The 15865-nt window shown below is 49.0% G+C and overlaps 1 protein-coding gene across 2 annotated transcripts in view; it reads right to left on the bottom strand.

The window, feature by feature from the left end:
• PER1 (period circadian regulator 1) overlaps window positions 1-12206 on the bottom strand; it is a 34470-nt gene extending 22264 nt beyond the window's left edge. The window contains exons 1-2 of one of the 2 annotated variants that reach the window (XM_081886712.1): window positions 5729-5874; window positions 255-446 (exon numbers count right to left, since the gene is read on the bottom strand). The gene's annotated coding sequence lies outside the window, so the exon portion shown is untranslated. Of the gene's footprint in view, window positions 1-254; window positions 447-5728; window positions 5875-12097 lie in introns of those variants that run through there. The other variant, XM_081886713.1, reaches the window with a different exon arrangement.
• Window positions 12207-15865: the final 3659 nt, after the last annotated feature.

Genomic DNA, 15865 nt, shown 5'->3' with positions numbered 1-15865 from the left:
AAAGAAAACACAGAGAGAACATTCCGTTCCCAAAGAGCCCCACGTGATGCAGGCCGTGGGAGCAGCCGCTGCCGTCATCACACTGGAGCTGCCAGGGCAGTGCCTAGACTTTGCCAAGCAGTGCAGGGAAAAAGTAGACGGAAACCCCTTTGAGAAGGCGGTTTAAAGTGGTGGGGGGGGAGCATGCCTGGTATAGCTAATAGTAATAACAATAACAACTCATTATTTATATGCAACCCTTTTAAGTTACTCACCAGTGGTGCGAGTTAGAAGGTCCTGCTTCTTTGGAGCTATTAGCCGACACAAGCCTGGGACGGGGAAAACTGCGCTCCTGTTACCCTTGACCAGCCCCTGGCGACTCCGCTGCTGACCCAACACATCCTACGGCTGACCCTCCTCCAGAGAGCAGAGCGGGGAGCACGGCTGAGTTGTGGCAGCACGGCACACTGTGGGCAGCAAAGCCTGGTTAGCCTTCCCTTCTCAGCAGAGTCTGTAGCAGCCCACTGTGTAACCAGGCAGGCAGGCAGGCAGGCAGGCGGAGCAGCTGTGGCCAGGAGCCCAGTGATGTCAGCAACCCAGTTAAACACTCCGCACGTGTACCGAGGTGCTGCTACGAGCAGGGCCTGGGAGGATGCCATTGGCTGGCTGGCAGAGCCAATGGGGCCGCAGAATTCTGACTGCATAATCACCAGCAACGGGTTTGTCATTCATCCAGGGACTGTGCTCGGGGAAAGGGGTGGGGGAGATTAGAGCGCAAATAAATGCCAGTAAGGGCCGGAAGACGGATGCTCAGCCCCAGCGTGAAGAGTCTATTTGAAGGCGCTCAGCTACCATGCGGGTCGGTTGCTATTTAGAGCCATGCACACAAATTAAAGCACTCAATAGCACTTCCTGAATCAGCTCTTCGTTGTCATGCTGGCACCAAGCTCCGGGCCTATTCTGTGCCTGCTTTTCCATTGCTGTTCCCCTTTTTGTTTTGGAGCCCCCATGGTGGGCGGAGCCACAGGCAAAAAAAAAATAAAGCATGAGAAATGAAGTGTGGCTCACGCACCTTTTGTGCAGCAGGCTATGTTGCAGCCACACAAAGTTCGTTGTGCACAATCATGCACATAACTTTCCACCCAGACAAGGAAAAGGCTCAAAGATCGTTTCAGCCAAGCCAAAGCATTCAAGGAGGGTGCTGAGGAGTGGTGTGGCCAGAGGTGCAGCAGGGGGGGGAGGGTACTGGGCCCCACATTTCTCCTGGGAGTGATGCAATGGCTCAGGCACCAACAGGCTCCACACAGCTGAAAAAAAGCAACGCGGGCCTGCAGGGCGCCAGAGTGGAATGGGGCTCGGGCACTGGGATTCTGGCATGCCCTGTCTCATCCTGCAGCACCTCGCCCTGCCCCTGCAGGTGTCTCATCCCCTCATGCGCAGCACGCATGTGCAGGGCGCATGAGCCACCCCAAGCCACTAGCTATGGCATCACTGGGTGTGGCCTGGGAAGAGTACTGAGGGCCGGAAAGATAGGGCTAAGGGCCAGAGGGACCCAGCCCTGAGGCCTCTCCCTTCACTTACAGAGTGCTGAGTGGGCAACATTACATTTCCGTGCCCAGGTGATGCTCAGTGCCAAGTTGTTTCACCTGGACTTTCAATATTCAAAGGGTGTTCCAATTTTTGTGGAATCGGAAGGAAACGCAAAACTCACATGAAGGGGCAGAAGGATTACACTCACAATTCAAACAGCAAATATTCATTTTCTAAATTTTATTTTATTTATAACCCTCTTTTCCCTTTCCCATTTGTTAAATGTGCAAATAAAACATTAATTTATAAAAAAAAACTCAAATAAGAAAGAAAATAAAACAGAACAACAAATATTATTGCCTTTCAGTTTAGTAGCACAAACACCTGGTGCAGTGAGGTGCTGGGCACAACTGCTAGAAGCCAGCATGGGGCACATAAAATATTGACTGGCTGTATTATCTGGCCATCACGCTTCCTTACTTTCTGGTGATAAGGCCACGGCACTGGATGCCTTTTTCTGCCCCAGGCAGCCTGCCAGCTGCCAGAGGGATCAGTATTTTGTTAGCAGATAACATGCAAAACAGAAAGGCTGCCAGGTCCCTCTTCCTCCTCCCCCCTCATCTCCAGTATGCCTCTTGTTTTGGCTGTCAACCAAGGATTCATAGTACTGTACAGCTTAAAATGCACCCCTTGCTCCCTGAAACTTGAAACGGGTAATTGTGGCTCCTATGCCTCCCATAACTCTCTGGCGGGCAGAAAATTCAGTAAGTACCACTGAACATTCAACCATTGTTACTAGATTTACTAGCCTGCTCACCCACAAATAAGCCTGCTTATTTACAGCTGTTACGAACAAAAATTTAAAAGAACACAGTCTGCCATACCTAGTCACCTGGAGCAGATTCTTCTTCACCACGAGCAAGCAAGGAGAGCAGCTATATCCAAGCTTGACATAACTCTGCCCCTTGCTGCCCTGAAAACTCTCGCGAAACAATCTCACATCCTTTTTGCCAACAATGGAAAGCAACTAGTGTAATAATTTCTGTGTCTAAATAGTTGCTTTAAAAAAACTTTATGATATTTTTTTTCTGTTCTTGAATATTTCTGGACAGGGTGTCTCCTGCTCATGTTCCTGTACTATATACTGATGCCTTGATTTATATGTTATGTAATAGTTTATTTTGCGTAATTGTTATGCCACCCGGGAGAGCTGCCTGAATGTACTTGTATTAGTGCTGCGCCTACAAGGTTTGGGTATTAAAAGGGTGCTGCAAGAGGACGCTGACAGCCAGAAACAAGTTGCAGTGGGAGGACTCAAGGGGTGCAAAGAATAATTCCAGAATGCCCAGAAAATAAATGCAGGTAGCCTAATCAATAAATATATCATTGCAAAAAAAGTAAAAATGGGGACTTGGTACTTTCTCAGTTGTCCTGCAGCTTTTGCATTCACTGGTCAGGAAGGTGGAGGCAGTTTAAGTGCTTAATGAACTTTTTGCCAGAATCATTCCTGCAGTAAAATTGCTAAAGACTATTCAAAACTGAAAGCTAAAATTCAGAGGGGTTTGAACTATTCATGGGCTGGGGGGAGGGTCACCCCCACCCCCAGCCTATATATGTGATTTCCTTGGGTTAAGATATGGGGAGAAGCATAAATCAGAATGCTTTTGTCTCTTTTTTTTTAGTTTTCCACAATTATAACAAATATCACATAACAAAACAACAAACAAAAACATGCACTTAACTACATGCAACACAGTTGCCAGCTAAAGCCCTAAAATGTTGCTATTGAATGAAAACGGCAAGTTTGTTTGTTTTTGAAGTTTGTGCTCCGTTTGTGCAGGTGTGGAACTCCCCCTACCCCACACTGGAAACAACAGGGGCAAGCTGCAGACACATAGGCTCAACATGTGCCGGACCTCCACAGAGCCCAGTGCAGTGCTCTCAAGGGCATGTCCTACTGGACCACTGACAGCTGTTTTATTGCCCCAGGGCAGACTTTGCCAATGAGGGCGCCAGGTTGGCAAAGCCTGCCCTAGAGAGACTCTCTAGGCTCTCTTCGATACAGAAAACTGGTGGGCATGAACACATGGAACACCAGTGGGTGTGACATCAGCATGCACAATGTTGGCCATTCAGTAACAGCTTTTTTACACGTCATATATGTCTGTTCCTGCTAGCACTCTAAAAAGGCCTCTTAAATTTTTCCAGCGGCTTTAGCCTGAAAGCTTCAACCGAGGCACCGTAAAACACACACCACCACCACCCCGCAGTTCTCCAGCTGCAGCCAGGGAGATAAAGGCTCGGCGGATGTAATTTTCCACTCGCCTTTGTTTAGCCTGAATTATCCATTCTTGCGTCGACACATGGTCAGGAAGGGAGCAAAAGCAGGCCTCTGGTGGCCCGTTTCCCCCTCCGGATACAAAGGCACAAACACACACAAGCATCAGCGTTATGCTCTCCGAACAAAGGAGCTCTGGCTGGCTTTGTAGCCGCCTTTTGTAATCCTGAACAGTGGGACCCCCCTAACGGCTCCCTCTCTCTATTCTCTCATTCCTTACGCCCGAAGCCACAAAGCGCCAGCGGTAATTGCACTCTCCATTGGTCCTCTAATGCGCACCCACGAGCGCCCTGGGCCTCTCGCTGACCTCTTTCTTACTGGGTGGATGGAGAGCCCTCCTGCGTAGCCACTCATTCAAAGGAAGGTATTACCAACTGCTGAAGAGGGGAACTAGACTGACCAGAGGAAACGTACTCTGCAAAATCTGCCAAGGTGGGGATTTTAAAGATGATTTTAATGCTTTATTGTTTTGTCGCTTGTTGTTTGCCAGCCTGGGCCCCTTTGGGAGGAAGGGCAGGATATAATTTTAATAAATATTTCTTTATCCCTGGGGCTATTCCGGGGGGAATTGCATTTCTGCTCCATAAGCAGCCCACTGATTCCTGAAATCATTTAGGAGAAAATGTACTTCCAAATAAAAAGTTTTAAAAAGTAGACATTTCTGTCCCTTGCTGCAGTGTTTCAGATTTCACAGAACTCTTCATCAGGGATAGAGAGAAACCCAGCATTGAAAAAACATAAATGGAGATAAAACCACTGCTCAGTTTCACAGTGCTCACATGCTCTATATGTCAAAGAGGATGGAAAACAGGGGTAATAAAATAAGCTTCCAACAGACTGGTGGGGAGCCAGAGAGGATGAAGAGAAGACTTCTGACTTTTTGCTCTATTGCAGCCAGTAACACATGCCCCAAATATCCAGGAGAGTTGGCTGGGATTTAAAAAAAAAACCCACCGGGAAGTATAGGAAAAAGGCTGTGCTCAGCTGCAATCAGGGAAAAGCTATTCAGAATCAGGAAGCCCTTTAATGCAGCTGCCTGTAAGAGGGACAAGAGAGACTGATTCAGCAAACCACTGAATGGAACAGGGAGGAAATGACTGCTGTATAATGACTACCACACATGAGTCCACTTGAAACAAAAGTGCAAGCCAGGGGTTCAGCTGGCGGGGGGGAGGCGGACTGACAGACGGACCCTGCAGTGTAGGGACAGAATGGCTTGGCTCCTGAATAAGTGAAAAGAGGGTCTCATGAAGGCTGAGGTGGAGAGTGGAAGGGATAGTGGACTTTTCTTCCCTTTACAGTTACAGGTAAACAGGAGTCTGCTTAAAGATAACCAGGGATTCAGGCTTGCAAAGAACCAGTCTACTGTGGGAAATATGAAGTCCTTCAGAGCCCAAGTAAGGAAAGTGCCTTTCACCCCATTTCAGCACACAGAATTACTCACACTGGGATGTTTTGAGAGATGGGCTAACAGAAAATTCCGTTGGCTAGTAACTTGTGTTGACCTATTTGAAAGGCTGCCTTGACGAATTATGCAGATATGTCTTTGTTTTACAGTGTCAATAATATAGCCATTGAGTTCCCTATAAAATATGCATTGGCACTAATTGAGCAACTTTGAAGTGTACTGGAATGCATGTTGTGGTTAATCATTTAACTGCCACTAGAGGGAACTATTGCATACGTGCTGCAATAACGCTTAAGCAGGACAGCAGCTACAGTAACCCATCCTGCTTAACGTAGCCTTCCTCAAGCTCGTGCCCCTTTGCCCCAGGATTTCCCCACACTTGCCCCTTCCCCTCTTCCCTGTCTCAGGAACATGTGGCCAAAGGACCACAAGTCCTGGTCCTGAGCTCCCCAAAATATCAGCTATAAGGATACCTGAGCATAGGAATCTTTACTCCTGGTCAACATATTTAAGTCAAACTTCCCCTCAAGAGTGAAGCATGGGAGGTAGAAACTGCAGCTTGCAGATCTTCAACTAAAAACACAGCATGCTGAGAGGTCCTGGGGCTACTGCAAAGGGAAGGTCGGCTGGTCCCTTCTCACGTCCAAGGCTGCAATTCTGCTTTGCTCCCTCTCACAGCTCTGTCTCTGCCCTTTGCCGCCTCAGCCTGGCAGGCTGTCAACTGTAATAAGAGCAAGCGGAACTCCCTTCCGGCAAGTGTGGGCCAAATTCTTTCCATAACCAGGTCATCTGCTCCAGCCTGATGGTCGGCCATCATGTCGCTCCTCTCTCATTCAAAGCTCTTATGTAACACTCCCCAGCCAAGCTCACAAGGCAGCTGGAAAGAGCAGCTGCTGCGAGGGGGGAGGAGCCATCTCACAGAAGCTCCTCCCCCTTGCCGCATAGCCGAGGGTTATTTCCACACAGCGAATTTCCAGAGCAGAGGCGGCAGCCTATAAAAGGCAGAAGGGAACATTGTGTTCTTTTGGCTCACTCTACAAGTTCAAGGAACTGACAGCTCCTCCCTGACGCCGCCCGCAGCAACATGTTAATTTCGTCTCCAAACAAAGAGGAGCGATATAATGAAAGCAGTGACGGTGCAAGGAGCAAAACATTTCCTATGAGTCACAGACGCCAAGGAAACTGGCAGGGGCTTTGCCTGCACAGATGGGCACCCCAGAATTAATTGCACCCTGTCTGGATAGATTTGGGGGGAACAGAAAATCATCTCTTCACCCACTCCAATTTCCAAAGGGGTATCTGTATCTACAATGCATCACTGAGCAGCAAACAGAGGAACTTCACTCCGTGGGGCTACCAATCCAAATGCCACATTAAATTCCGGACATTTCTCAAACTTTGGTCTCCAGCTTTTCTTGGACTGCAACTCCCATCATCCCTAACTAGCAGGACCAGCGGTCACGGATTATGGAAGCTGTATTCCAATAACAACCAGAGACCAAATTTTGAGAAACAATTAAAGAATAGAAGCACGGGGTCTAATATTAGTCATCCTCAGAAGTATATGACATGACTAACTTAGATCCATTTATTTTACTGGGTCTATTCTGAGGAGAACTCAGCTGGACACAATCTATTATGTCACACTGCAGGAGCAACCAGTCTTATGATCACCCCTCCTCTTTTTATACCACTGGACTTCCAACAGTTAAGACTTCAAAACACCCAATTTGTTGTGCTTCTGGTTTCTCCAGTTTTGGGAATATGCCGCCCCCTGCTGGATCCACCCAGCCTCTCCAAAGCCCGTGTGCCAGCAGCAGACAGCCTGTTTCTACATGAGTGCCCCGCCCAAATTTACAGAGTCTGACTGAGCCACAGTGTCCCAGAACAGCTCAGCAAAACTGGGGCAGAGCTTCAGCCGGGGCAGTGAGAGATGCTGGGAAATCGCAGGCTGCACGTGGATCAACACTCCGAGATTGGAAGCCCCGCCCAAGAACTCGCGCCCAGGAGCAGTCACTGCTGCACCACACCCAACCTTCCCAATGGCCTTTCCCCTACTGTACACTCTGCTGCTGAAGTGAGGGGAGGCGAGGGAGGGGTTTTCTGTGATTCTACCAGCTTGAACTACAAATCTCTGAAGTCAGCAGGGATATATGTAATCCCACCCACCCAAAGTACCGCCTGTTTCTGGCCACCGGCAGAGCTTTTTTCACCACACAGGACTCCGACTGGTTCAAGGCTAGCTGTCCCAAATGAAGTCTGAAGTCTGTAGCAGCGAAAGCAGAGCAAGGTTGGCTTTTGCTACCAGCTATTTAGCTTTGACAATGGATATTCTGTCCTCCGTGCCCAGCTCCTGGCATTCACACTTGTTTTGGATGGCTTATGAAGATGCCCTTTGGAGTTTCACTCACTGGGCAGTCTCATCTGCATGAAGTCCCTTCCAGTTCCCTGCTCCAGCCTAACTTTTAAACAGTACTGAGAGAATCAAGCAACTCCAACTGGGCCAACTTCTTGGAAGGAACTATCGCCTGCAGGAACCTGTCAAGCTAGCAAAGCTGTTTTCAGGCCAGGATGTTTGCCGTTCCTTCTTTCGGAACACAGCTGACGTTTAAATCTGGGGTTAGTGGCTGCTGATTATAATCGTTTCTGCAAAAGGGACCTTGACCTGCTGGGATGCCTGGCACTCAGATGTTCTCACAGTAATCCAGCCGCTGCGCTCTGCTCTCTGGAGCCCGCTCCCCTCCCTCAGAAGTTAAGCTCCACTTCAGCTGTTCCCTTTTGGTGGCACATTTTGCCTGTCCCAGCAGCACGCCACATAAAGCAGCACTTGTCAGACCTCACCACTCATGCATCTGACTCATTTTCTGGGTCATCTGATGATGAAGGAAACTCATATTCCTGGGGGGGGGGGAAATATCTCTTTGGGGGGGCAGTTATTTGAGAGATAAATACAGCTCTTAGTGTGGAAGCAGCAAGCAGCTCAGGACACTTTCAGAATAATGATGGGATGAATGTGTGTGTTTTCTTAATCAACTTCGTTTTAAAAAGGTGTTTAAAAAGATGAAGGGGGGGAGAGACTCACTGCAAAAGGGTATGACGGGAAAGGAAGAAAACATCAGCCTCAAACAATCATCCTTTTAAGCAAAATGTATAGGGGAATAGAGGGGAAGCAGAAATGGCATTCAGAGACACCAACCTGCTCTGCCAGAAAACACTTCCCACCAGCTCTTTGGAGGAGGGATTTAAATCCTCTGCCTTCTTCCACTGAAGTGCCTTGGCTGCTTCAGAGGAGAAAGAAGCTGCAGAACATCAACAACCAAGCCCCTGCCACGCAGCAGCAGGAGAAAGGGACGGAAGGAGCCCTGCAGTGCAGCAGTCTCTTCTAAAGGATTTATGGGCGGGGGTTATTCTCTCTTTTGCTGGATGATTTGTTATTTTTCGACCTCAAAGTTAAATCATAAAACCCCAATGCTCTGCTAGTGAACGGCAATCTCTCAATACTTCAAAGAAACCTACTAATAAAACATGGAAGGGGAGGAAATCCACAGTGAAGAATGTTCTGAGGGATAGCTGGAAGTTCAGACATCTCCTCTCCTCAAATTGGTTTGAAGGTTTCATCAAGCAAGAGCCACAAACCAGCTCCTGCCCAATTTTCACTTCCAGAAGATCTGAGCATGAGGAATATTCCCAGAAGACGGTCTCAGCTCTTATTTGCTCACCACCTACAGCTCTCTCTGAACTGCAGAGCAAGAAAAAGCATTGAGGACTTGGGGCTCACTGAAAGGTCTGGGAGAACCAGAGATGGCAGCCATGCTGGAGGCTATGCAGGTACGGACCTGATCAGTTCCTAGGAGGACCCCACGTGAAAGTGGGATTTAAGGAGAATACTTAAGTATCCAGCAATATAAAGCAAAGCATGGGTCTCTGAGTGCTGGATTTGGCAAAGTAGTGAAGATCTTAAAATTCAGTTAAATCTAAAGATCTCTCACTGGTGGGCTTTTGGCTACCAAACAGTTACATCTGCCTTGCTCCTTACTTCCTCTGTTATCAGGCTGAGCTGTGCTTCCCCCCTGTAGACCTCTGTGCTCTGAATTTTAATAAGAATATTGTTTATTTAATTTTACATGCAAATGCATACTAGTTACGTCTGCTAAACAGAAAAACTACTGTATTTAATAGAATTGGTAGCTCATTGCATGTGCATGTGACAAACTTTTCACTACATATTCAGCCACCTCCTGCACCCCAGGGATCGTGCTCAGTTGGACAACCTTAGTACTGTACAGCTAAACAGGTGAAGCTTGATGATATAATGATTCACCCTCCCAAGGAATATTACATGAACACAAAACCCCAAGCAGCCTGCAGCTCTCTGCAAGGTGCGCCTTCATCTCAGCACTTATTACATAACTGCCGCCGAGGAACTGTATCGTACTGGGTATTGGTTGGCGCTGGCAGAGTTATCTAATCACCGAGTTCTTACGAAAGACGCATGCAGGCACGTCTGCCTGCCCACTTCCAGATAATGCTATTTTTCAGGGTATTCAGAAGAAAAATTGACCGCAGCAGACCACTCGCTCAAAGGAAAAGCAGTTAGGATTACAATATCTGGCACGTCAGCAGCTCAGAGCTTTTTCAACATTTTGGAGAGACGGAAGAGGGACTTCTCGAGACTTCCGTGCTAAGCCAAACACAGTGGCCAAGGTGGAAAAGCTACTGATGCTCCTATGAGATCTCGCAAAGCAGCAGAAACGTCATCACAAAGGCTGCTTCAGTTTTTACACACGCCTCATAGGACTTCATGTCCTTTCACCAATACAGGAAAGCCCAAGCGCCGTGTATTCACAACCGGACTGTGATACACCTAAGTGCTCTGGCATAACTATGTTCTCATCTCAGTGCCATGTTCCTGCGCAACTTGGCATCTTCCTGTTCCGCCCTTATTTCATTGCATCACCTCAAGCTTCATGGCAAGCTGTTCCTAGCCAAAGACTTCTTCCTAACTTTTGTTCTGTAAAACCCCACCCATTTCCCATCCTGAGTCTCCCACTCTCTACTTCAGACCCATCTCCCAGTACCCAAAAGTGTTCCTCTCATCACCTCGCAAAAGGCAAGCTTCCAACAACTACTACCCCTGACACTCTATTCACGTATGCCTATTCATTTTGCCATTGAACTCTCTTGCCAAATACTTCCCTGTTGCTTTATTTCAGTGCTGAACACCTTTTTATGGCTCCCACTGAGTGTTTTGCTGGAGTCAGCTGTTTCCTCAAACCAATACCCTCCCCGCAATTCAATCTCTTTCTCTCTCTATGTCACCAGAAGTGTAAAACAAAGTAAACGAGGATTTTATTGATATATTTATTGAACACAAGTTAATAAAATAAAACAAATTTGTTCAGACTAAAATAACAGGGAATCACTTCACGGACACCAGCTCAAGAAGTAGACATTTACAACCGGGAATTAGCTTTAATTAGTCACAAAATCTGTTGAAGCCAGAGTTATATATAAAAAAACACCCTTCATATTCCTGCACCGCAGTAGGCTGGATGATCATCAGGGTCCCTTCCAGCTCTACAATTCTATGATTATATGACTACTAGCCCTCCCCACAAAGATTTGTTCAGTACACGCCCACAATCGCCTCTTTCCCAACTCTTTCTATGCCAGCCTTCCCGAACTCAGTGTCCTCTAGATGTTTTGGACTACAGTTCCCATCAGCCCAGCCCATGAAGCTGGGGCTGATGGTAGTTGTAGTCGACAACATCTAGCTAGTGTCACGTAGAGAAGTTTCTTCTTTGCTCTCCAGCAGTGTTTCTTAAACTTGGGTGCCCAGCTGTGTCTCAACATCAGTGGTCAGGCCAAGTTGCTGACCCACATAAATTCCCCCTTTAAATCCCTGCCCAGGCCCCATCCTATACTGTAATTGGAGCCTCTGGTTCAAATCACCCTTCTGGTTTTTTATTCACACTCGTTTTATTTGCTTTCCCCTTTCTTTTGCTCCTCATGTCTCATCCCCACTCAACTTCTTCCTCTGTCCCTCCCTGTTTCCCTTCCCACCCCCCCTTCTTCTCCCTCTCCCCATAATCCTAAACCTCCTGCTTCCCTCCCATTTCCTTTCTGCTCCTCCCTCTGCCACTCTCGCCCTCCCCAACTCCCTATGTGGCATTGCTTCCCCAAAGCTTTTTCCCCACCCACCAACCCTCGCCCCTCCATTCCTACACCCCACACTCCTTCAACAACCCGACCCACCATCAACCCTAACCCCCTCCAGTCTCCCTCCCTCCCAGACCTCCTGCCTTTTCATCCTCTTCACCCCTCCCCTCTCGATACCTCTCCTCAAAACCCCACCCACCCAAAAGAAAACCTCAACCTCGTAATATTGATTCACAGGAGTTTTTAACGAGGGCGACAAACCCCCGATATCGAAATCCCCTCAAAGACCTCAAAGACCCCTCCCCTTAATTCCCAGCCCTCTCTCCTTTCCCCCTCCTTCCATTAACCATCCCGCTGGACACCCCTTCCCTTATCCCGAGGCTGAATTTTATATTTTTTAAAAAATATACATTAAGTTTAGTCAGTCCCTTTATCTCACTGTGTAACCCAGAGGGACTCACAGCCAGCCAGCCCAATTCCTTTCCCCCTCCGCCCTCCACAACCGCCCCTTTCCCCCCCCCCGCTCCCCTTCTCTGCCCACTGTGAGCCCCCAACACCCACCACCAATATTATAATTTTTACTGCCATTATTGTTGTTATTACAATATTATTTCCCACACAGGCGCGGGCTGCCCCCCCACCCCTTGAGAACGCGCCCCCCCCCCCGCCCCTCATTCACTCACCTCAAGCGCGCAGACCCACCGTCCCGTCTAAAGGCTTCTGCCAACTGAGCCTTGCCAAGGGCGCGCGTCCCTCAGCACCATGCACCGGTCCGCGTGAGCCTGCCGCCGGCCTGCCACGCCCCCCCACCCGCTCCTGTCCAATGGCCGCCGCCGCCGCCGCTCTCCCCGCCCACCGCCCGCCCCGCATTGGCCTCTCCTCCCCGGCCCCGCCGCTGCGCGCGGCGCCTCATTGGCCAGACGGCGCCGCAGCATGCACAGGCCCGCGTGACAGCGGGGCCGTGACGCGCCTCCCCCGGCCTCGCCGCTCCTCGCCTCCCCGCCCCCTTCCGCCTCTGATTGGTTCGCTCGGCGGCAGCATGCAAGCGTCCGCGTGCTCTGGACGCGCCCTGGGCGCGATCCCATTGGCTGCGCTGGCGGGGCGCGCTCCTTATTGGGTCTCCGGCAGCCAGCCTTCCGCGAGCGGGGGTACACGTGCGGAGGAGGCTCACGCGGACGCCGCTGCTGTGCTTGTTTACAATGTGCAAGGGGCGAGGGGCGGGGCGAGGGGCGGGGCTTCAGGTGGAAAGCCGTTGGCGGGAAGGGGGCGGGTCGGAAAATGCTGAGGCGGCTTTGCCAGTTTTATGAGGAGATTTAGAACGCCCTTTTCTTATACTGTATATTTTGAACTACGTGTGTGTGTGTGTGTTTGTGTATACATATATATTCAATGCAGGTTTTGGTGTCCTCGGGTGTCTTCCCGTGTAAAAGTTGGGGTGTCTTTTACACGGGAAGACACCCGAGGACACCAAAACCTGCATTCCTGTACCCGTGAAAATCTACGAAAGCATATATATTCAATATATATATATTGAAGGTAGCCATATTGGACTATAATAAAAATTTCTCAAGGTTATTAGGACCTGTTGTATATGTCATTATTATTATTACCTGTATTGGTTTTGAAGGAAGGTGAGGGCAGGTGACCTCACCTAGGCCCGAAGTCACCCCCCACCAAAGCAGGCTCAAAGCTTCTCAAAATCATTTTCTCAGCAGCTAAGCATCAGAAACATTCCCCTCTGCTGTAACAAAAGATAGAGAACAGTCCATTGTTTCTCAGACCTTTCTCCTGCCTTCTGGCCTTGCTAAAGAACCACATTGCAACTTGCTTTCTGTCCGGGAACCATGCCAGAACAAGAGATTGAAACAGATCTGAACACTCTGAAACCCCTTTCCTGGGAAGGGCGCCAAGAGTCCACAATAGTCCCAAGACAGCTTTCTGTTCATGCTCAGAGGAACTCATGGGGCAGGACTCTGGAAGGAGGAGAAAGGAGGAGGGAACTGGAAAGGGAAAGGGAACTGTGCTTGTGCACAGGACTGTGAACTTTGTGCATGCTTTTTGTGACTTATCACACTTGCTCCTTCTACCAGTTCATGGATGGTAGAAATAAAAGCCTTTTCTCCGAAACTATTCCTTGAGTGTCTCTTGACTCCCACTTCCCTTTCCCAGGCGCAATATTTTTCCCACCCGAGGGCAAAGCCTCATAAGGCTACAGTATTCCAATACTGTAGTAAAAAAATAATAATGTGTTGATTCTTGCTGGCGGCTACATGCTTACCATACACTTAAAGTATTATCCCCCCCCCCAGTAAATAAATAAATAATCCTGCACTTTGCTCCCACGCATGGCTACAATTCTTCCCCGGCAACCTTAAAAAAATACAGTTCCCAGAATTCTTGGGAGGGTTTTTTTTTCTTTTAAATATATGGTTGCTACTCTGCTCAAGAGTCTTTTGCGACAGTGCTATACATTTAAAGCAATTTCATGGCTTAGCAACCCTGAGAACTGTAGTTTGCTAAGGGTGCTGAGGGTTGTTTGGAGACGTATCTGTCCCCCCTCCCAGAGCTACAGTTCCCAGAGTCCCCTGGGAAAAGGGATTGATTTGTTAAACCACTGTAGGAATAGGGGTCTACTAACAACTCTCAGCACCTGCAATGAACTACGTTTCCCAGGGTTCTTTGGGCCATGGCCATTTAAAACAGGGTGATGCTGCATTAAATCACTGTAGGATCACATTCACCCGGTGCTATACCAGCTGCACTGGCTCCCGGTGGAGTACAGGATCAGGTTTAAGGTGCTGGTTTTAACCTTTAAAGCCCTATACGGCCTAGGACCCTCGTACCTACGGGACCGCCTCTCCTGGTATGCCCCACAGAGGACCTTACGGTCTTCAAACAAAAACATCTTGGAGGTCCCGGGCCACAGGGAGGTTAGGCTGGCCTCATCCAGAGCCAGGGCTTTTTCGGCTGTGGCCCCAATCTGGTGGAACGCTCTGTCCCAAGAGACTAGGGCCCTGCGGGACTTGACATCTTTCCGCAGGGCCTGCAAGACGGAGCTGTTCCACCAGGCCTTTGGCTAGGGCACAGCCTGACCCCCTCCTTTGGCAATCCCCACAGAACTCTAGCTCAATGGTTGGCATTAATCTGATTTGAATTGATTTTATAATGAAATGATTTTAGAATGTTGTATCATTTTACTGTTGTCAGCTGCTCTGAGCCCGGCTTTGGCTGGGGAAGGCGGGATATAAATAAAATATTATTATTATTATTATTATTATTATTATTATTATTATTATTATTATATTTATATTTATATATTGCAGACAGGGCCTTAATTCCAGCTCTTCCAGTGAAATCCTATACAGGTTTACACAGAAGTGAGCTCCACTGAGTTCAGCAGCAGCAGGTTTCTGGCAGAAGATGCCACATGCATAGCAAAAGAAACATTACGCTCCCTTCCTTCCAAGCTGCACATCAGCACCCATTTTCACATTGCCCTGGAGCCTGTGCAAAGGGCAGGTCCAGAAAGCCTGGTGGGATGAAGGCTCTGGGATTTAGCCCCATTCAGAGGAGTTTGCATCTGAAGAAACCTGCTGTGTGGAGAAGGATTGTCACTGTTTTTGAGATCCCTGTGCTTCTAGTGGCTGCATTTCAAGCAGAAATTCAGAAGATGCTCCATTAGATGTGTGGCTAGGTTGTGGGTTGGCAAACTAAGGGCCGTGGGCTGGATCTGGCCCAATTGCCTTCTAGATCCGGCCCACGGACGGTCAAGGAATCCAGGCAGCCAGCATAGCGTGCGCCTGCCATGGTTTATGCGACTCAGCCAGGCTTGGGGGTCAAAAGCGAGGTAGGCGGTTGCTCGAGACAAGCCCCTTCTCCATCTGTTGCGCATGCGCGCAGCAATCTTTTCTTCCAGGGTGGGGAAGAGGGGAAAGGAGCCACAGTTCGGATTTCCACCATGGAGCTGCCGGTGACTGACCTCAGGAAGGGCAGCTGTGGCGGCAGGGACGCCTGCTGGTGTCTGTGGTGGTGATGCTCCCCGCCATAGGAAGCGGGGAGCGCCTTGGCGACTGTACTCCAAAGCAGTTATGCGCTCTGCAGGGGAGGCCGCTTGTTACCTACATGGTGTGAGCCATGGAAAGGTAAATAGCTGCCGCCTCCGCCTCGTCTTCCCTCATGCGGGGGGGGGGGAACGTTTTTGCTTGAGCTTGAGCGTGACCAACGGTGTTTCCCTTCACCCACGCATGAACGCGCACTTTCCAGGGCTGACGGGAATGGCGCGCTCACCTCAGCCCCCCACCCCGCCTTACGAGAGAAATAATAACTGTCAATGTATAAAACGCAAAGGAAGTAGCGTGGGTGTATGAGGGAACACATCCTTCAAAAAAAAATCATATTTGGGCAACGTTGGGGTTGGTCCTAGTAAGGGTTTTTGTCAAAAATGCAGGTCA

This window comes from Podarcis melisellensis, assembly GCF_964234715.1.
Source record: "Podarcis melisellensis genome assembly, chromosome: 13".
Classification (NCBI taxonomy): domain Eukaryota; kingdom Metazoa; phylum Chordata; class Lepidosauria; order Squamata; family Lacertidae; genus Podarcis; species Podarcis melisellensis.
This window is presented reverse-complemented; position numbering and strand designations above follow the sequence as displayed.